This window comes from Lissotriton helveticus, chromosome 4_1 (assembly GCF_964261635.1).
Source record: "Lissotriton helveticus chromosome 4_1, aLisHel1.1, whole genome shotgun sequence".
Lineage (NCBI taxonomy): Eukaryota > Metazoa > Chordata > Amphibia > Caudata > Salamandridae > Lissotriton > Lissotriton helveticus.
Genome location: NC_136063.1, coordinates 437,874,649 through 437,887,144, shown reverse-complemented (window position 1 = coordinate 437,887,144; position 12,496 = coordinate 437,874,649).

Sequence of the window (12,496 nt, the reverse complement as noted above, 5' to 3'; positions counted from 1 at the left end):
TGTTTTAGGTACCTACAAGTACGTCCCACACACACCCACACGCACACAACCCCACTCCTCCACACCCACACACTCCCCACACACACCTCACACACGCACACCTCCACCCACACCCAAACACCCCACATCCCCACACCGACACCTTACACATCCACACCCACACCCACACCCACACATCCCACACACACTCACTCACACACACACCTCACCCCCCAACACACACACACGCACAGATACCTCACAGACACACCTCACACATCCCACACACACACCTCCCCCCCCACACACACACACACGCATACCTCACAGACACACCCACACATCCCACACATACACACACATCCTACACACACCCCCCACACCCACACACACCCCACACACACCTCACACACCCACACCCCCACCTACACCCAAACACCCCACACACCCACACCACACACCCCTTACACATCCACATCCCCACCCACACCCACATACCCCACACACCTATACACCTCATCCCCCCTCAGACACACACAGACACACACACCTCACAGACACACCCCACACAACCCCCACACACACCTCACCCCTTCCCCACACACACACACCTCTGACACACACCTCACACACACACACACACACACACACCACACACACCTCACAAACACACACACACCCACACACACTCCCCTCACACACACACCCACACACCCCCCCACACACACACCCACACACACACCACACACACACCCACACATCCTACACACACACACCCCACACACATACCTCCCCACACACACACCACACACACACTCATTATTTGTTTTATTTTTTGGAGGGGGTGCCCCACACACATACCCCGACACACACACACCCCACACCCACCCCCCCCACACACACCCCCCACAATACCTCATCCACCCACACCTCCACCCACACCCAAACACCCCACACACCCACACACACCATACACCCCCACACCCCCACCTACACCCACACACCCCACACCCCCCCACACACACCTCACTCCCCTCCCACACACACACACCTCACAGACACACCCCACACATCCCCACACACACCTCACCCCCCCACACACACACCTCTGACACCCCCCCCACACACACACACCCCACACACACACCTCACACACACACCCACACCCACACACACATTCCTCACCCCCACACACACACACCCCCACACACACACCCACACACACACATACCCCACACACACACCCACACATCCTACACACACACACACACCCCACACACATACCCCCCCACACACACACCCCACACCCACCCCCCCACACACACACACACCACTCACACACACACTCATTATTTTTTTTTATTTTTTTGAGGGGGTGCGCGCCCCGGTACACGTATCGGTACGCGTACCCTGGAGAAAAAAAGAAAGACAGAGTTTTTTAAAAATGTAGCATTTTTATATAAATTGGAGGTAGTTCTGAAAAGAACTGTTTTTTTATTCTTATTGTTGTTTTATATTTCTTTTATTTTTTTTGTACCCCGCGACTTTTTAAAAAAAAAATATTATTTTTTTTGCCTTGGGGGTCCTTGTGGGACCCCCGGAGCAGGCCTAGGGGGTCAGGGTGTTTCTACTCTGGCCCCTTTGCGAGTTTCACAACTTTGTTTCACTGCTTTCTTGTGCCTTGGTTCGAACAAGGCACAAGATGGCTGCCAGGGACACCCAGTATGCAAGGGGAATTAGTTCCCCCTCTTCAAACATTCACGGGGGCTGCGTTGCAGAGAGGTGTAAAAAAGGGTGTGGCCTCAATACACCTCTATGCAATGCAGCCATCTGGCGCATACTGGAGGCTCCTGGTGGGCTAGTTGGCCCCCAGGGACCCCCATTATGCAAGGGGAATTAGTTCCCCCTCTGCAAACGCGCCAGGCGGCTGCGTTGCAGAGAGGTGTAACAAGGGGCATAGCCTCATTACACCTCTGCAATGCAGCCCCCTGGCGCATACTGGAGGTTCCAGGTGGGATAGTTGGCCCCCAGGGGCCCCCAGTATGCAGGGGGAATGAGTTCCCCCTCTTCAAACATGCACGGGGTCTGCGTTGCAGAGAGGTGTAAAAAGGGCCGTGGCTTAATTACACCTCTCTGCAATGCAGTCACCTGGTGCATACTGGAGATTCCTGGTGGGCTTTCAGGTCTTATATAGTTAGGAATTAACATTAAAAAAAACTTTGAAATTCACTGAAAAAAACATAGGTTTCAGGCCTTATATAGTTAGGAATTAGCATTTAGAAAACCTTTGAAATTCACTGAAAAAACCATAGGTTTCAGGCCTTATATAGTTAGGAATTAGCATTTAAAAAACCTTTGAAATTCACTGAAAAAACATAGGTTTCAGGCCTTATATAGTTAGGAATTAGCATTTAAAAAACCTTTGAAATTCACTGAAAAAAACATAGGTTTCAGGCCTTATATAGTTAGGAATTAGCATTTAAAAAAACCTTGCAAATTCACTGAAAAAACCATAGGTTTCAAGCCTTATATAGTTAGGAATTAGCATTTAAAAAACCTTTGAAATTCACTGAAAAAACCATAGGTTTCAGGCCTTATATAGTTAGGAATTAGCATTTAAAAAACCTTTGAAATTCACTGAAAAAACCATAGGTTTCAGGCCTTATATAGTTAGGAATTAGCATTTAAAAAAACCTTGCACATTCACTGAAAAAAACATAGTTTTCAGGCCTCATATAGTTAGGAATTAGCATTTAAAAAACCTTGCAAATTCAATGAAAAAACCATAGGTTTCAGGCCTTATATAGTTAGGAATTAGCATTTAAAAAACCTTGCAAATTCACTGAAAAAAACATAGGTTTCAGGCCTTATATAGTTAGGAATTAGGCACAAGAAAGCAGAAAAACAAACGTGTAGAACACAAAAAGGGGGCAGGGTAGGAACACCCTGACCCCCTAGGGCTGCTCAGGTGGTCCCACTAGGATATTAATATATTTAAACGTTATCCGCTAATAGAATTAGCATTTAAAAAACCTTCGAAATTCACTGAAAAAAACCATAGGTTTCAGGCCTTATATAATTAGGAATTAGTATTTAAAAAACCTTTGAAATTCACTGAAAAAAACATAGGTTTCAGACCTTATATAGTTAGGAATTAGCATTTAAAAAAACCTTTGAAATTCACTGAAAAAACCATAGGTTTCAGGCCTTATATAGTTAGGAATTAGCATTTAAAAAAACCTTTGAAATTCACTGAAAAAACCATAGGTTTCAGGAGTTATATAGTTAGGAATTAGCTTTTACAAAACCTTTGAAATTCACTCAAAAAACTATAAGTTTTAGTGGTGTTATAGTTAGCTGGACATTTTACTCATACAAAACCATTGAAATTGCTCCTATATAGTTAATTGTACTAAGTATATATCGCGCACCCGCAATCCACTGCTGATGATGTCACATAGTACATCATTCATGACATGGTCAGTGACATCACTGATGACATCTCAAATGACATCACTGATGACATCATCCACGTGACAATCACATACACCTTTTCATACACTATTATAATTTTTCATCACTCTTTGTAAAATACAGAGTATCATATTTTAATCCATTGTCACAGCAATACAAGTATCTAAAAATCCACTCAGTGATTCATACATGTATACACACATCTAATCCCTTACCTATGGATTCACTCATACATGCTGTCAATGAACAATAGAACACTATAAAAAATACTTATACATCTATATCGACATTAAACAACAGCACGCATCCTATTCACATATGAAGTCATCCTACTCACTTATGCAAACAATGGATCATACTTACATATTTACTTAGCAAAACACTTATACAAACACCACTTCTTCTATTCATTTAGATAGTAAGTCATACTTAGTAAATTATAAAATCATTATTACAAGTATACAGTTATCCATACAGTCACTCACACAATCATTGTGTCTTATGTATACTTATTTATATACAACAACTGACACATACACTGCCTTTTATTTTTCTAGTTTGTTGGACCTGTACCTTTGAGAAATATATTTGCTCATCACCACACCCATAAAGAGATTCCCTCACCCAAACTGTTAGAACATGTAGTTTTAACTTCATATATCTACTGAATAAACTATTCACACATCTTTGGACAGTCACACACCCTCCACCGAACCACACACACTTTCACACTCCCATACAAATACTCAGTTAACTAATCAATAACTAATATAGACTTTCACATAGCTAGTAACCAACTGTAGAATCAGTTTACACAACAACTGACAAAGTGATACAGATATTCACACAGTTTAGTCACTATCCACTATATTTAGTGAGACATTATAAATTGGTCAAGTAAACAGTCAACTACACTGCTACTAAATCCTCCATCCAAATATTTATTTATATATCCACTCATTCTTCAATGCAAATTGCTATATATATATACTGCATATTTAAATAACGAAGCAAACCACATTCACTGGATGATGTCATCAGTGATGTAATCAGTGATGTCATTTGAGATGTCATCAGTGATGTCACTGACCATGTCATGAATGATGCAATATGTGACATCATCAGCAGTGGATTGCGGGTGCGCGATATATACTTAGTACAACTAACTATATAGGAGCAATTTCAATGGTTTTGTATGAGTAAAATTTCCAGCTAACTATAACACCACTAAAACTTATAGTTTTTTGAGTGAATTTCAAAGGTTTTGTAAAAGCTAATTCCTAACTATATAACTCCTGAAACCTATGTTTTTTTCAGTGAATTTCAAAGGTTTTTTTAAATGCTAATTCCTAACTATATAAGGCCTGAAACCTATGGTTTTTTCAGTGAATTTCAAAGGTTTTTTTAAATGCTAATTCCTAACTATATAAGGTCTGAAACCTATGTTTTTTTCAGTCAATTTTAAAGGTTTTTTAAATGCTAATTCCTAACTATATACGGCCTGAAACCTATGGTTTTTTCAGTGAATTTCAAAGGTTTTTTAAATGCCAATTCTATTAGCGGATAACGTTTAAATATATTAATATCCTAGTGGGACCACCTGAGCAGCCCTAGGGGGTCAGGGTGTTCCTACCCTGCCCCCTTTTTGTGTTCTACACGTTTGTTTTTCTGCTTTCTTGTGCCTAATTCCTAACTATATAAGGCCTGAAACCTATGTTTTTTTCAGTGAATTTGCAAGATTTTTTAAATGCTAATTCCTAACTATATAAGGCCTGAAACCTATGGTTTTTTCATTGAATTTGCAAGGTTTTTTAAATGCTAATTCCTAACTATATAAGGCCTGAAACCTATGGTTTTTTCAGTGAATTTGCAAGGTTTTTTTAAATGCTAATCCCTAACTATATAAGGCCTGAAACCTATGGTTTTTTCAGTGAATTTCAAAGGTTTTTTAAATGCTAATTCCTAACTATATAAGGCCTGAAACCTATGGTTTTTTCATTGAATTTGCAAGGTTTTTTAAATGCTAATTCCTAACTATATAAGGCCTGAAACCTATGGTTTTTTCAGTGAATTTCAAAGGTTTTTTTAAATGCTAATTCCTAACTATATAAGGTCTGAAACCTATGTTTTTTTCAGTCAATTTTAAAGGTTTTTTAAATACTAATTCCTAATTATATAAGGCCTGAAACCTATGGTTTTTTTCAGTGAATTTCGAAGGTTTTTTAAATGCTAATTCTATTAGCGGATAACGTTTAAATATATTAATATCCTAGTGGGACCACCTGAGCAGCCCTAGGGGGTCAGGGTGTTCCTACCCTGCCCCCTTTTTGTGTTCTACACGTTTGTTTTTCTGCTTTCTTGTGCCTAATTCCTAACTATATAAGGCCTGAAACCTATGTTTTTTTCAGTGAATTTGCAAGGTTTTTTAAATGCTAATTCCTAACTATATAAGGCCTGAAACCTATGGTTTTTTCATTGAATTTGCAAGGTTTTTTAAATGCTAATTCCTAACTATATGAGGCCTGAAAACTATGTTTTTTTCAGTGAATGTGCAAGGTTTTTTTAAATGCTAATTCCTAACTATATAAGGCCTGAAACCTATGGTTTTTTCAGTGAATTTCAAAGGTTTTTTAAATGCTAATTCCTAACTATATAAGGCCTGAAACCTATGGTTTTTTCAGTGAATTTCAAAGGTTTTTTAAATGCTAATTCCTAACTATATAAGGCTTGAAACCTATGGTTTTTTCAGTGAATTTGCAAGGTTTTTTTAAATGCTAATTCCTAACTATATAAGGCCTGAAACCTATGTTTTTTTCAGTGAATTTCAAAGGTTTTTTAAATGCTAATTCCTAACTATATAAGGCCTGAAACCTATGTTTTTTCAGTGAATTTCAAAGGTTTTTTAAATGCTAATTCCTAACTATATAAGGCCTGAAACCTATGGTTTTTTCAGTGAATTTCAAAGGTTTTCTAAATGCTAATTCCTAACTATATAAGGCCTGAAACCTATGTTTTTTTCAGTGAATTTCAAAGTTTTTTTTAATGTTAATTCCTAACTATATAAGACCTGAAAGCCCACCAGGAATCTCCAGTATGCACCAGGTGACTGCATTGCAGAGAGGTGTAATTAAGCCACGGCCCTTTTTACACCTCTCTGCAACGCAGACCCCGTGCATGTTTGAAGAGGGGGAACTCATTCCCCCTGCATACTGGGGGCCCCTGGGGGCCAACTATCCCACCTGGAACCTCCAGTATGCACCAGGGGGCTGCATTGCAGAGGTGTAAAGAGGCTATGCTCCTTGTTACAATATTTTTTTCCTTAGGATAGCGACAGGTTTAAATTTACTATTCCCACTCCAGCGAGTGCAACAGTAGGGAAAGCGTTGGATAGCGTAGGGGTAACAATTACTATTCCAACTCCAGCGAGTGCAACAGTAGGCAAAGCATTGGATAGCGTAGGGGTAAAAATTACTATTCCCACTCCAAAGAGTGCAACAGTAGGGAAAGCGTTGGATAGCGTAGGGGTAAAAATTACTATTACAACTCCAGCGAGTGCAACAGTAGGGAAAGCGTTGGATAGCGTAGGGGTAAAAATTACTATTCCCACTCCAGCGAGTGCAACAGTAGGGAAAGCGTTGTATAGCGTTAGGGGTAAAAATTGCTATTCCCACTCCAAAGAGTGCAACAGTAGGGAAAGCGTTGGATAGCATAGGGGTAAAAATTACTATTCCCACTCCAGCGAGTGCAACAGTAGGGAAAGCGTTGGATAGCGTAGGGGTAAAAATTACTATTCCAGCGAGTGCAACAGTAGGGAAAGCATTGGATAGTGTAGGGGTAAAAATTACTATTCCCACTCCAGCGAGTGCAACAGTAGGGAAAGCGTTGGATAGCGTAGGGGTAAAAATTACTATTCCAGCGAGTGCAACAGTAGGGAAAGCATTGGATAGTGTAGGGGTAAAAATTACTATTCCCACTCCAAAGAGTGCAACAGTAGGGAAAGCGTTGGATAGCGTAGGGGTAAAAATTACTATTCCCACTCCAGAGAGTGCAACAGTAGGGAAGGCGTTGGATAGCGTAGGGGTAAAAATTACTATTCCCACTCCAGTAAGTGCAACAGTAGGGAAAGCGTTGGATAGCATAGGGGTACATTTTAATATCCCCACTCTAGTGAAATTAAATTAATATAAATCACATAATTATAAATTAATCCATTAATAAATTTAAATTAAAAATTAAGAATTGATTAATTACCAATTAATATTTAATTAACAATTTATTTAAAATAAATACCAATTAATTAATTATCATGTTTAATTAATCATATTAAAATACTTCCCACCCTATTCACCTATAAACCCACAACCCGCTACTAAAAATAAAATATTATTATTCACATAATGATCAATTAATCAATTAATAAAAATTAATTATCAATTAACAATTAATTAATTACCAATAGAAAATTAATTGTCAATTTATTCAAAATAAATACCAAGCAATTAATTAATTAACATATTTAGTTAATTATAATTAAATTACTTCCCACCCTATTCCCCTATAAAGCCACAACCCGCTACAGAAAAGTAAATATTATTCACATAATTGTCAATTAAACAATAAATTAAAATTAATTATCAATTAACAATTAATTAATTATCAATTAAAAATTAATTAAAAATAATTCAAAATAAATACCAATTAATTAATTAACATATTTAATTAATTATGATTAAATTACTTCCTACCCTATTCCCCTATAAACCCAAAACCCGCTACAGAAAATAAATTACTAAAATTAACATATTTATCAATTAATCAATTAAAATTAATTACCAATTATATTTGAATTAATTACCAATTAATAATTAATTAACAATTAATTCTAAATAAATAACAATAAATAAAATATCATATTTAATTAATTAAAATTAAATTACTTCCCACCCTATTCCCCTATAAACCCACAACCCGCTACAGAATTATATTACACAAAAAATAAAAATTTATATTAACTTACCTAAAATTCGATATTTTTGTTGTCTATATTATGTCTAGTCGATATTATGTCCATTCTATTCGATATTAAAATTTTCTAGTCGATATTTTGGTAGTCTATATTATGTCTAGTCGATATAATGTCTATTCTATATTTTTTACTCGATATTATGTCTAGTCGAAATTAAAAACTCGATATTTTGACTCTACACCGTGTGTCTGGTTAGCGTGTGTGTATTATGTTGAAGTGATTACTTATTATATTTGAGATGCCCCCCCAGATGCACATGTAGACCCAATGTGAAGTGTTGATACATACCAATAGGTCACATGTCACCAAAATCCCAAAATTGATGTGCAATAGTTGAGTATTGAAATATTTAGCTGTCATGCCTGCATCCAGGAAAGGTAGCGTACACATCAGTGAAGAAACTGTTTCTTCATAAATACCCTGGACCCTGATGGAGTTCCAATGGTGTCAAATACAGAAAAGGTGTGCCATATAGTGAGGTGGCTGAAGTGTGACATATGTGTAGTCAATGTCACCTAGCACACAACGGAAATGGTCAAAGGTATCAATTCCCTTTCACTCTGAGTCTTTCCACTAGTGACTGTGGCATGGTGCTACACTCGTGCACATTTCTGTTGCTGCATCTCAGAAACTGATTCAAGCATGAAGACTGGCTTGCCTGTGAGATGCCAACATTGTCAGAATGGGCCCTCTGGAAAGATCCTGTGGCCATGAAATGGAGTACAGCCAGTATTTTGACGAAGGCTGGGATAGCTTTGAAGCACCCTGTAGGTGAACCAAGCACCTTTTCCCAGCCAATAGCCACATCCAGGATCATGTCAGGGGAGAAGCAGCCTATCTGGCAATTACATCTTCCATGGACATCGCAAAAATGTTGATACTTTGCCTGCAAGCCCTCTCTCCTCCTCCTCAAATTCTTCATGCTTAAAGTAAGCGACAAACTAATAAGGATCTTCACCAACATAGTGACTGGATCGCTGCGTGAGCAGAGAACATTGTCCGTGGGCAGCAGTAGAGGACTCCGAGGCCCAGGAACCAGCGGGGCCACGGAGCACACCGGCAGCCCCTCCCACCTCACCCACGGGGGCTTTAACAACTCCTTGCGCCTCCCGCTTCGCTGGAGACGCTGCGTGAGCAGAGAACATTGTCCGTGGGCAGCAGTAGAGGTCTCCGAGGCCCAGGAACCATCGGGGCCACGGAGCACACCAGCAGCCCCTCCCACCTCATTTGCAGGGGCTTTTAATCACCTGTAGACTCCCGCAACGCAGGACGCGCACGGGCTAAGCCCGGGCAAAGGGCGGGCCATCTGTGGCCGTAAGGGGCCGACAGAGGCTGGGCCCCCCTCAGTGAAGAATACTACGAACCCTGACGAAGAAAAAGGACCCAGCTGTGGATTGGATAAAGGTAGCATATTTGCACGTGAATGACTGCACTGGGAGTTCACCCAAAAATCACTGTCTGAGACTTTTGTAGGGCTTGGTATTGGACCATTTATTTGCGTTTAGTTGGGGTGGTTTTGTTTGACCCTACAGTTGGTTTCGCCGCTTTTGTATTCTGAAAGGGAAGACCTCCTGGGCTAGCCTTTCAGTCATCGGTTTTACAGACTTTGTATATAATGGCTAGTACAGTACAAACAAGGTCATCTAAGCTGAGCTTGAATATTTCACCTAACCCCCGTTCAGCAACCAAACCCGCTCAGCCAACCGTAATTGATAGAATGTTGCGAAAAGCCATCGGTGCGGTTGCTAATGAAATTGAGCGCACCGAGAGGCGTCTTTCATTGACCCCGCAATTTGATCTCACATTCTTGTTCCACGAACCTGAGCCTGACATAGCAGTAATCCCCCCAAACATCCTAGCAGGGTCCCCATCCAATGATATCCCTTGCGCCCAGTTGGTGACCAATGATGATTCAGAAACACAAATAGCGGTGGGGAAGGGCCAAGCAGGCAGGAAAAAGAAGATTAGCACTGAGGAACCCAAGCAGAAGAGGAGAAAAACTATCACTGCCCCGATTGAAACCAGTAATGTGGCTGCAGGGGAAGTTAAGGGGCATGCGCCATTACCACAAGTACCCCCGAATTGGGTATCCCAAATTATTAGTGACTTGAAGATCTACTTTGAGCAGCTCATTAATACCCAAATGAAATTCATTTTGAGTCGACTTGATAAAGTGGTAAATCTAGTCAAATCAAAGGGGGTAGGGACGGGTAACACTTTGCTTCCACTAATAACTGCTAAAGTTATTGAGACTGACATAACAACCACCCCAGTCGCACCGTCAAGCAATCCCCTAGAAGGGCAAACCACCACGGTTATGCGCCCAACATTGTCCCCAAATTCCCAACATTTTCACACTAGTTGTGCTACTAATGGCCTTTCTGCGAACTTAGGGGATGCTATTCCTGTTGTACCATCACGCATCCCACAAGCTGTAGCTCATAAGCAACCTTCACCAGAACCCCCACACCTGCGTCAACTGGAAGGGCCACCTCCTAAAGCAACCACTAACCACCTACCCTGTATAAACCTACCCTCAGAAGCGGCCCCATATGCAATCATACTCCTGGGGGTCCCGGAGTTGAAGCCAGACCATACAGAGGCCTACGATGAACTCAAAAACAAAACAATGTTCTGGCTGAACTAGAACAGGCCGCTAATTGGGAACGAACAGGGGGAAATTTTGTTTGTCCGAAGGGTGAGCTGGTTGGGGAATAGGCCAAAGGATGCCACTGGCGACTGTGTGGTGGTTAATTTTAGGAACCCCCGCGTAGTCGACCACATTTTAAGCAGGGGACCGGACAGTCAGTCAAGTACTATTAGATCCTTGCCCCTGAGCTTTTTTTACCCAAGGGGAACTCAGTGTTTTTGTCTAGGTCAAGGAGGTCGAAGCAGAAGTGATAGCCTCTCGGGTAGAAAGAGTTTCTGCCGTCCAATGCTATATGCCCCCCATAGAAACCAGGGATTTCTTAGCCTTAGGAATAGATTCGACCCCCTTATGTCTTTAGAGGAACACGATTGACTGAAGAGTAACAGAACCCCTCCTATGAATAGACTTTGCGAAAAGGGTTGTTCCCCCAATATCTCCCATACTGTAATGTCATCTCAACAGCCTGCTTTGTATGTGACCACCAGCTACATTGCGGAGTCCCCGGACGGGACTCTCACGGATCGAGTCACGGTGCTCCCCACCCCAGGAAATCTGCCCGGACTATCGGCACGATCAGCAGGAACTGAGGGAGTGTTAGAGATGGAGTCTTTCTCCCTGCACCCTCAGCGACCAGGGAATCCATATAACCAGCCCAATTATAATGAGGATGCCATTGGTGAAAGGAGAGACGATAACAATGTAGCTACACCATACCCAAGAGAGACACAAACGCAGGAGGGGATAAGACTAGTATACTGGAATATAGCTGGATTATCAGCAACATTTGATAACCAGGAATGGAGAAAGTGTATCACCAGGTTTCAGGTGATCTGTTTGCAGGAAACCTGGGTGATAGACTCTAGCCCCTTTCACCTAGTGGGGTATAAGTGTTTCTCTGTGCCTGCACAAAAGGCAACCTCGGGCAGAGCTATGGGAGGACTTTTTATATTTGTAGACCTGCAGTTGGAAGGAGTTTGGACCAATTTAAATTGGCCCACAAATGAGATGCAGGCCCTCGGGTTTCCCACAAATGGGCTAAACTTGATCCTGATCAACCTGTATAATGCAGGGGCAGTTAAGGGGAGGGGATCCACAATAAGTGAATTAGATAACTGACTAAGCACAGAGATATCTTCTGTGAAGGGAGCGGTGGCACCGGTGGTCGTTTTAGCGGGTGATTTTAACTGCCACCTGTGCCCAAACCTGATTCCTGTTAATGAGGACTGGTCTCGTTGCCTGCTGGAAGAAGGCCCACATTTCCAGCACTCTGGCGAGGGGATGGAACTGGATAGGATCCTGAAAAGTCACACCGTAGTACACACTATTGACCTTGTGGCAACAGGAAGCGGAGGGGCGGTTAATCCAAC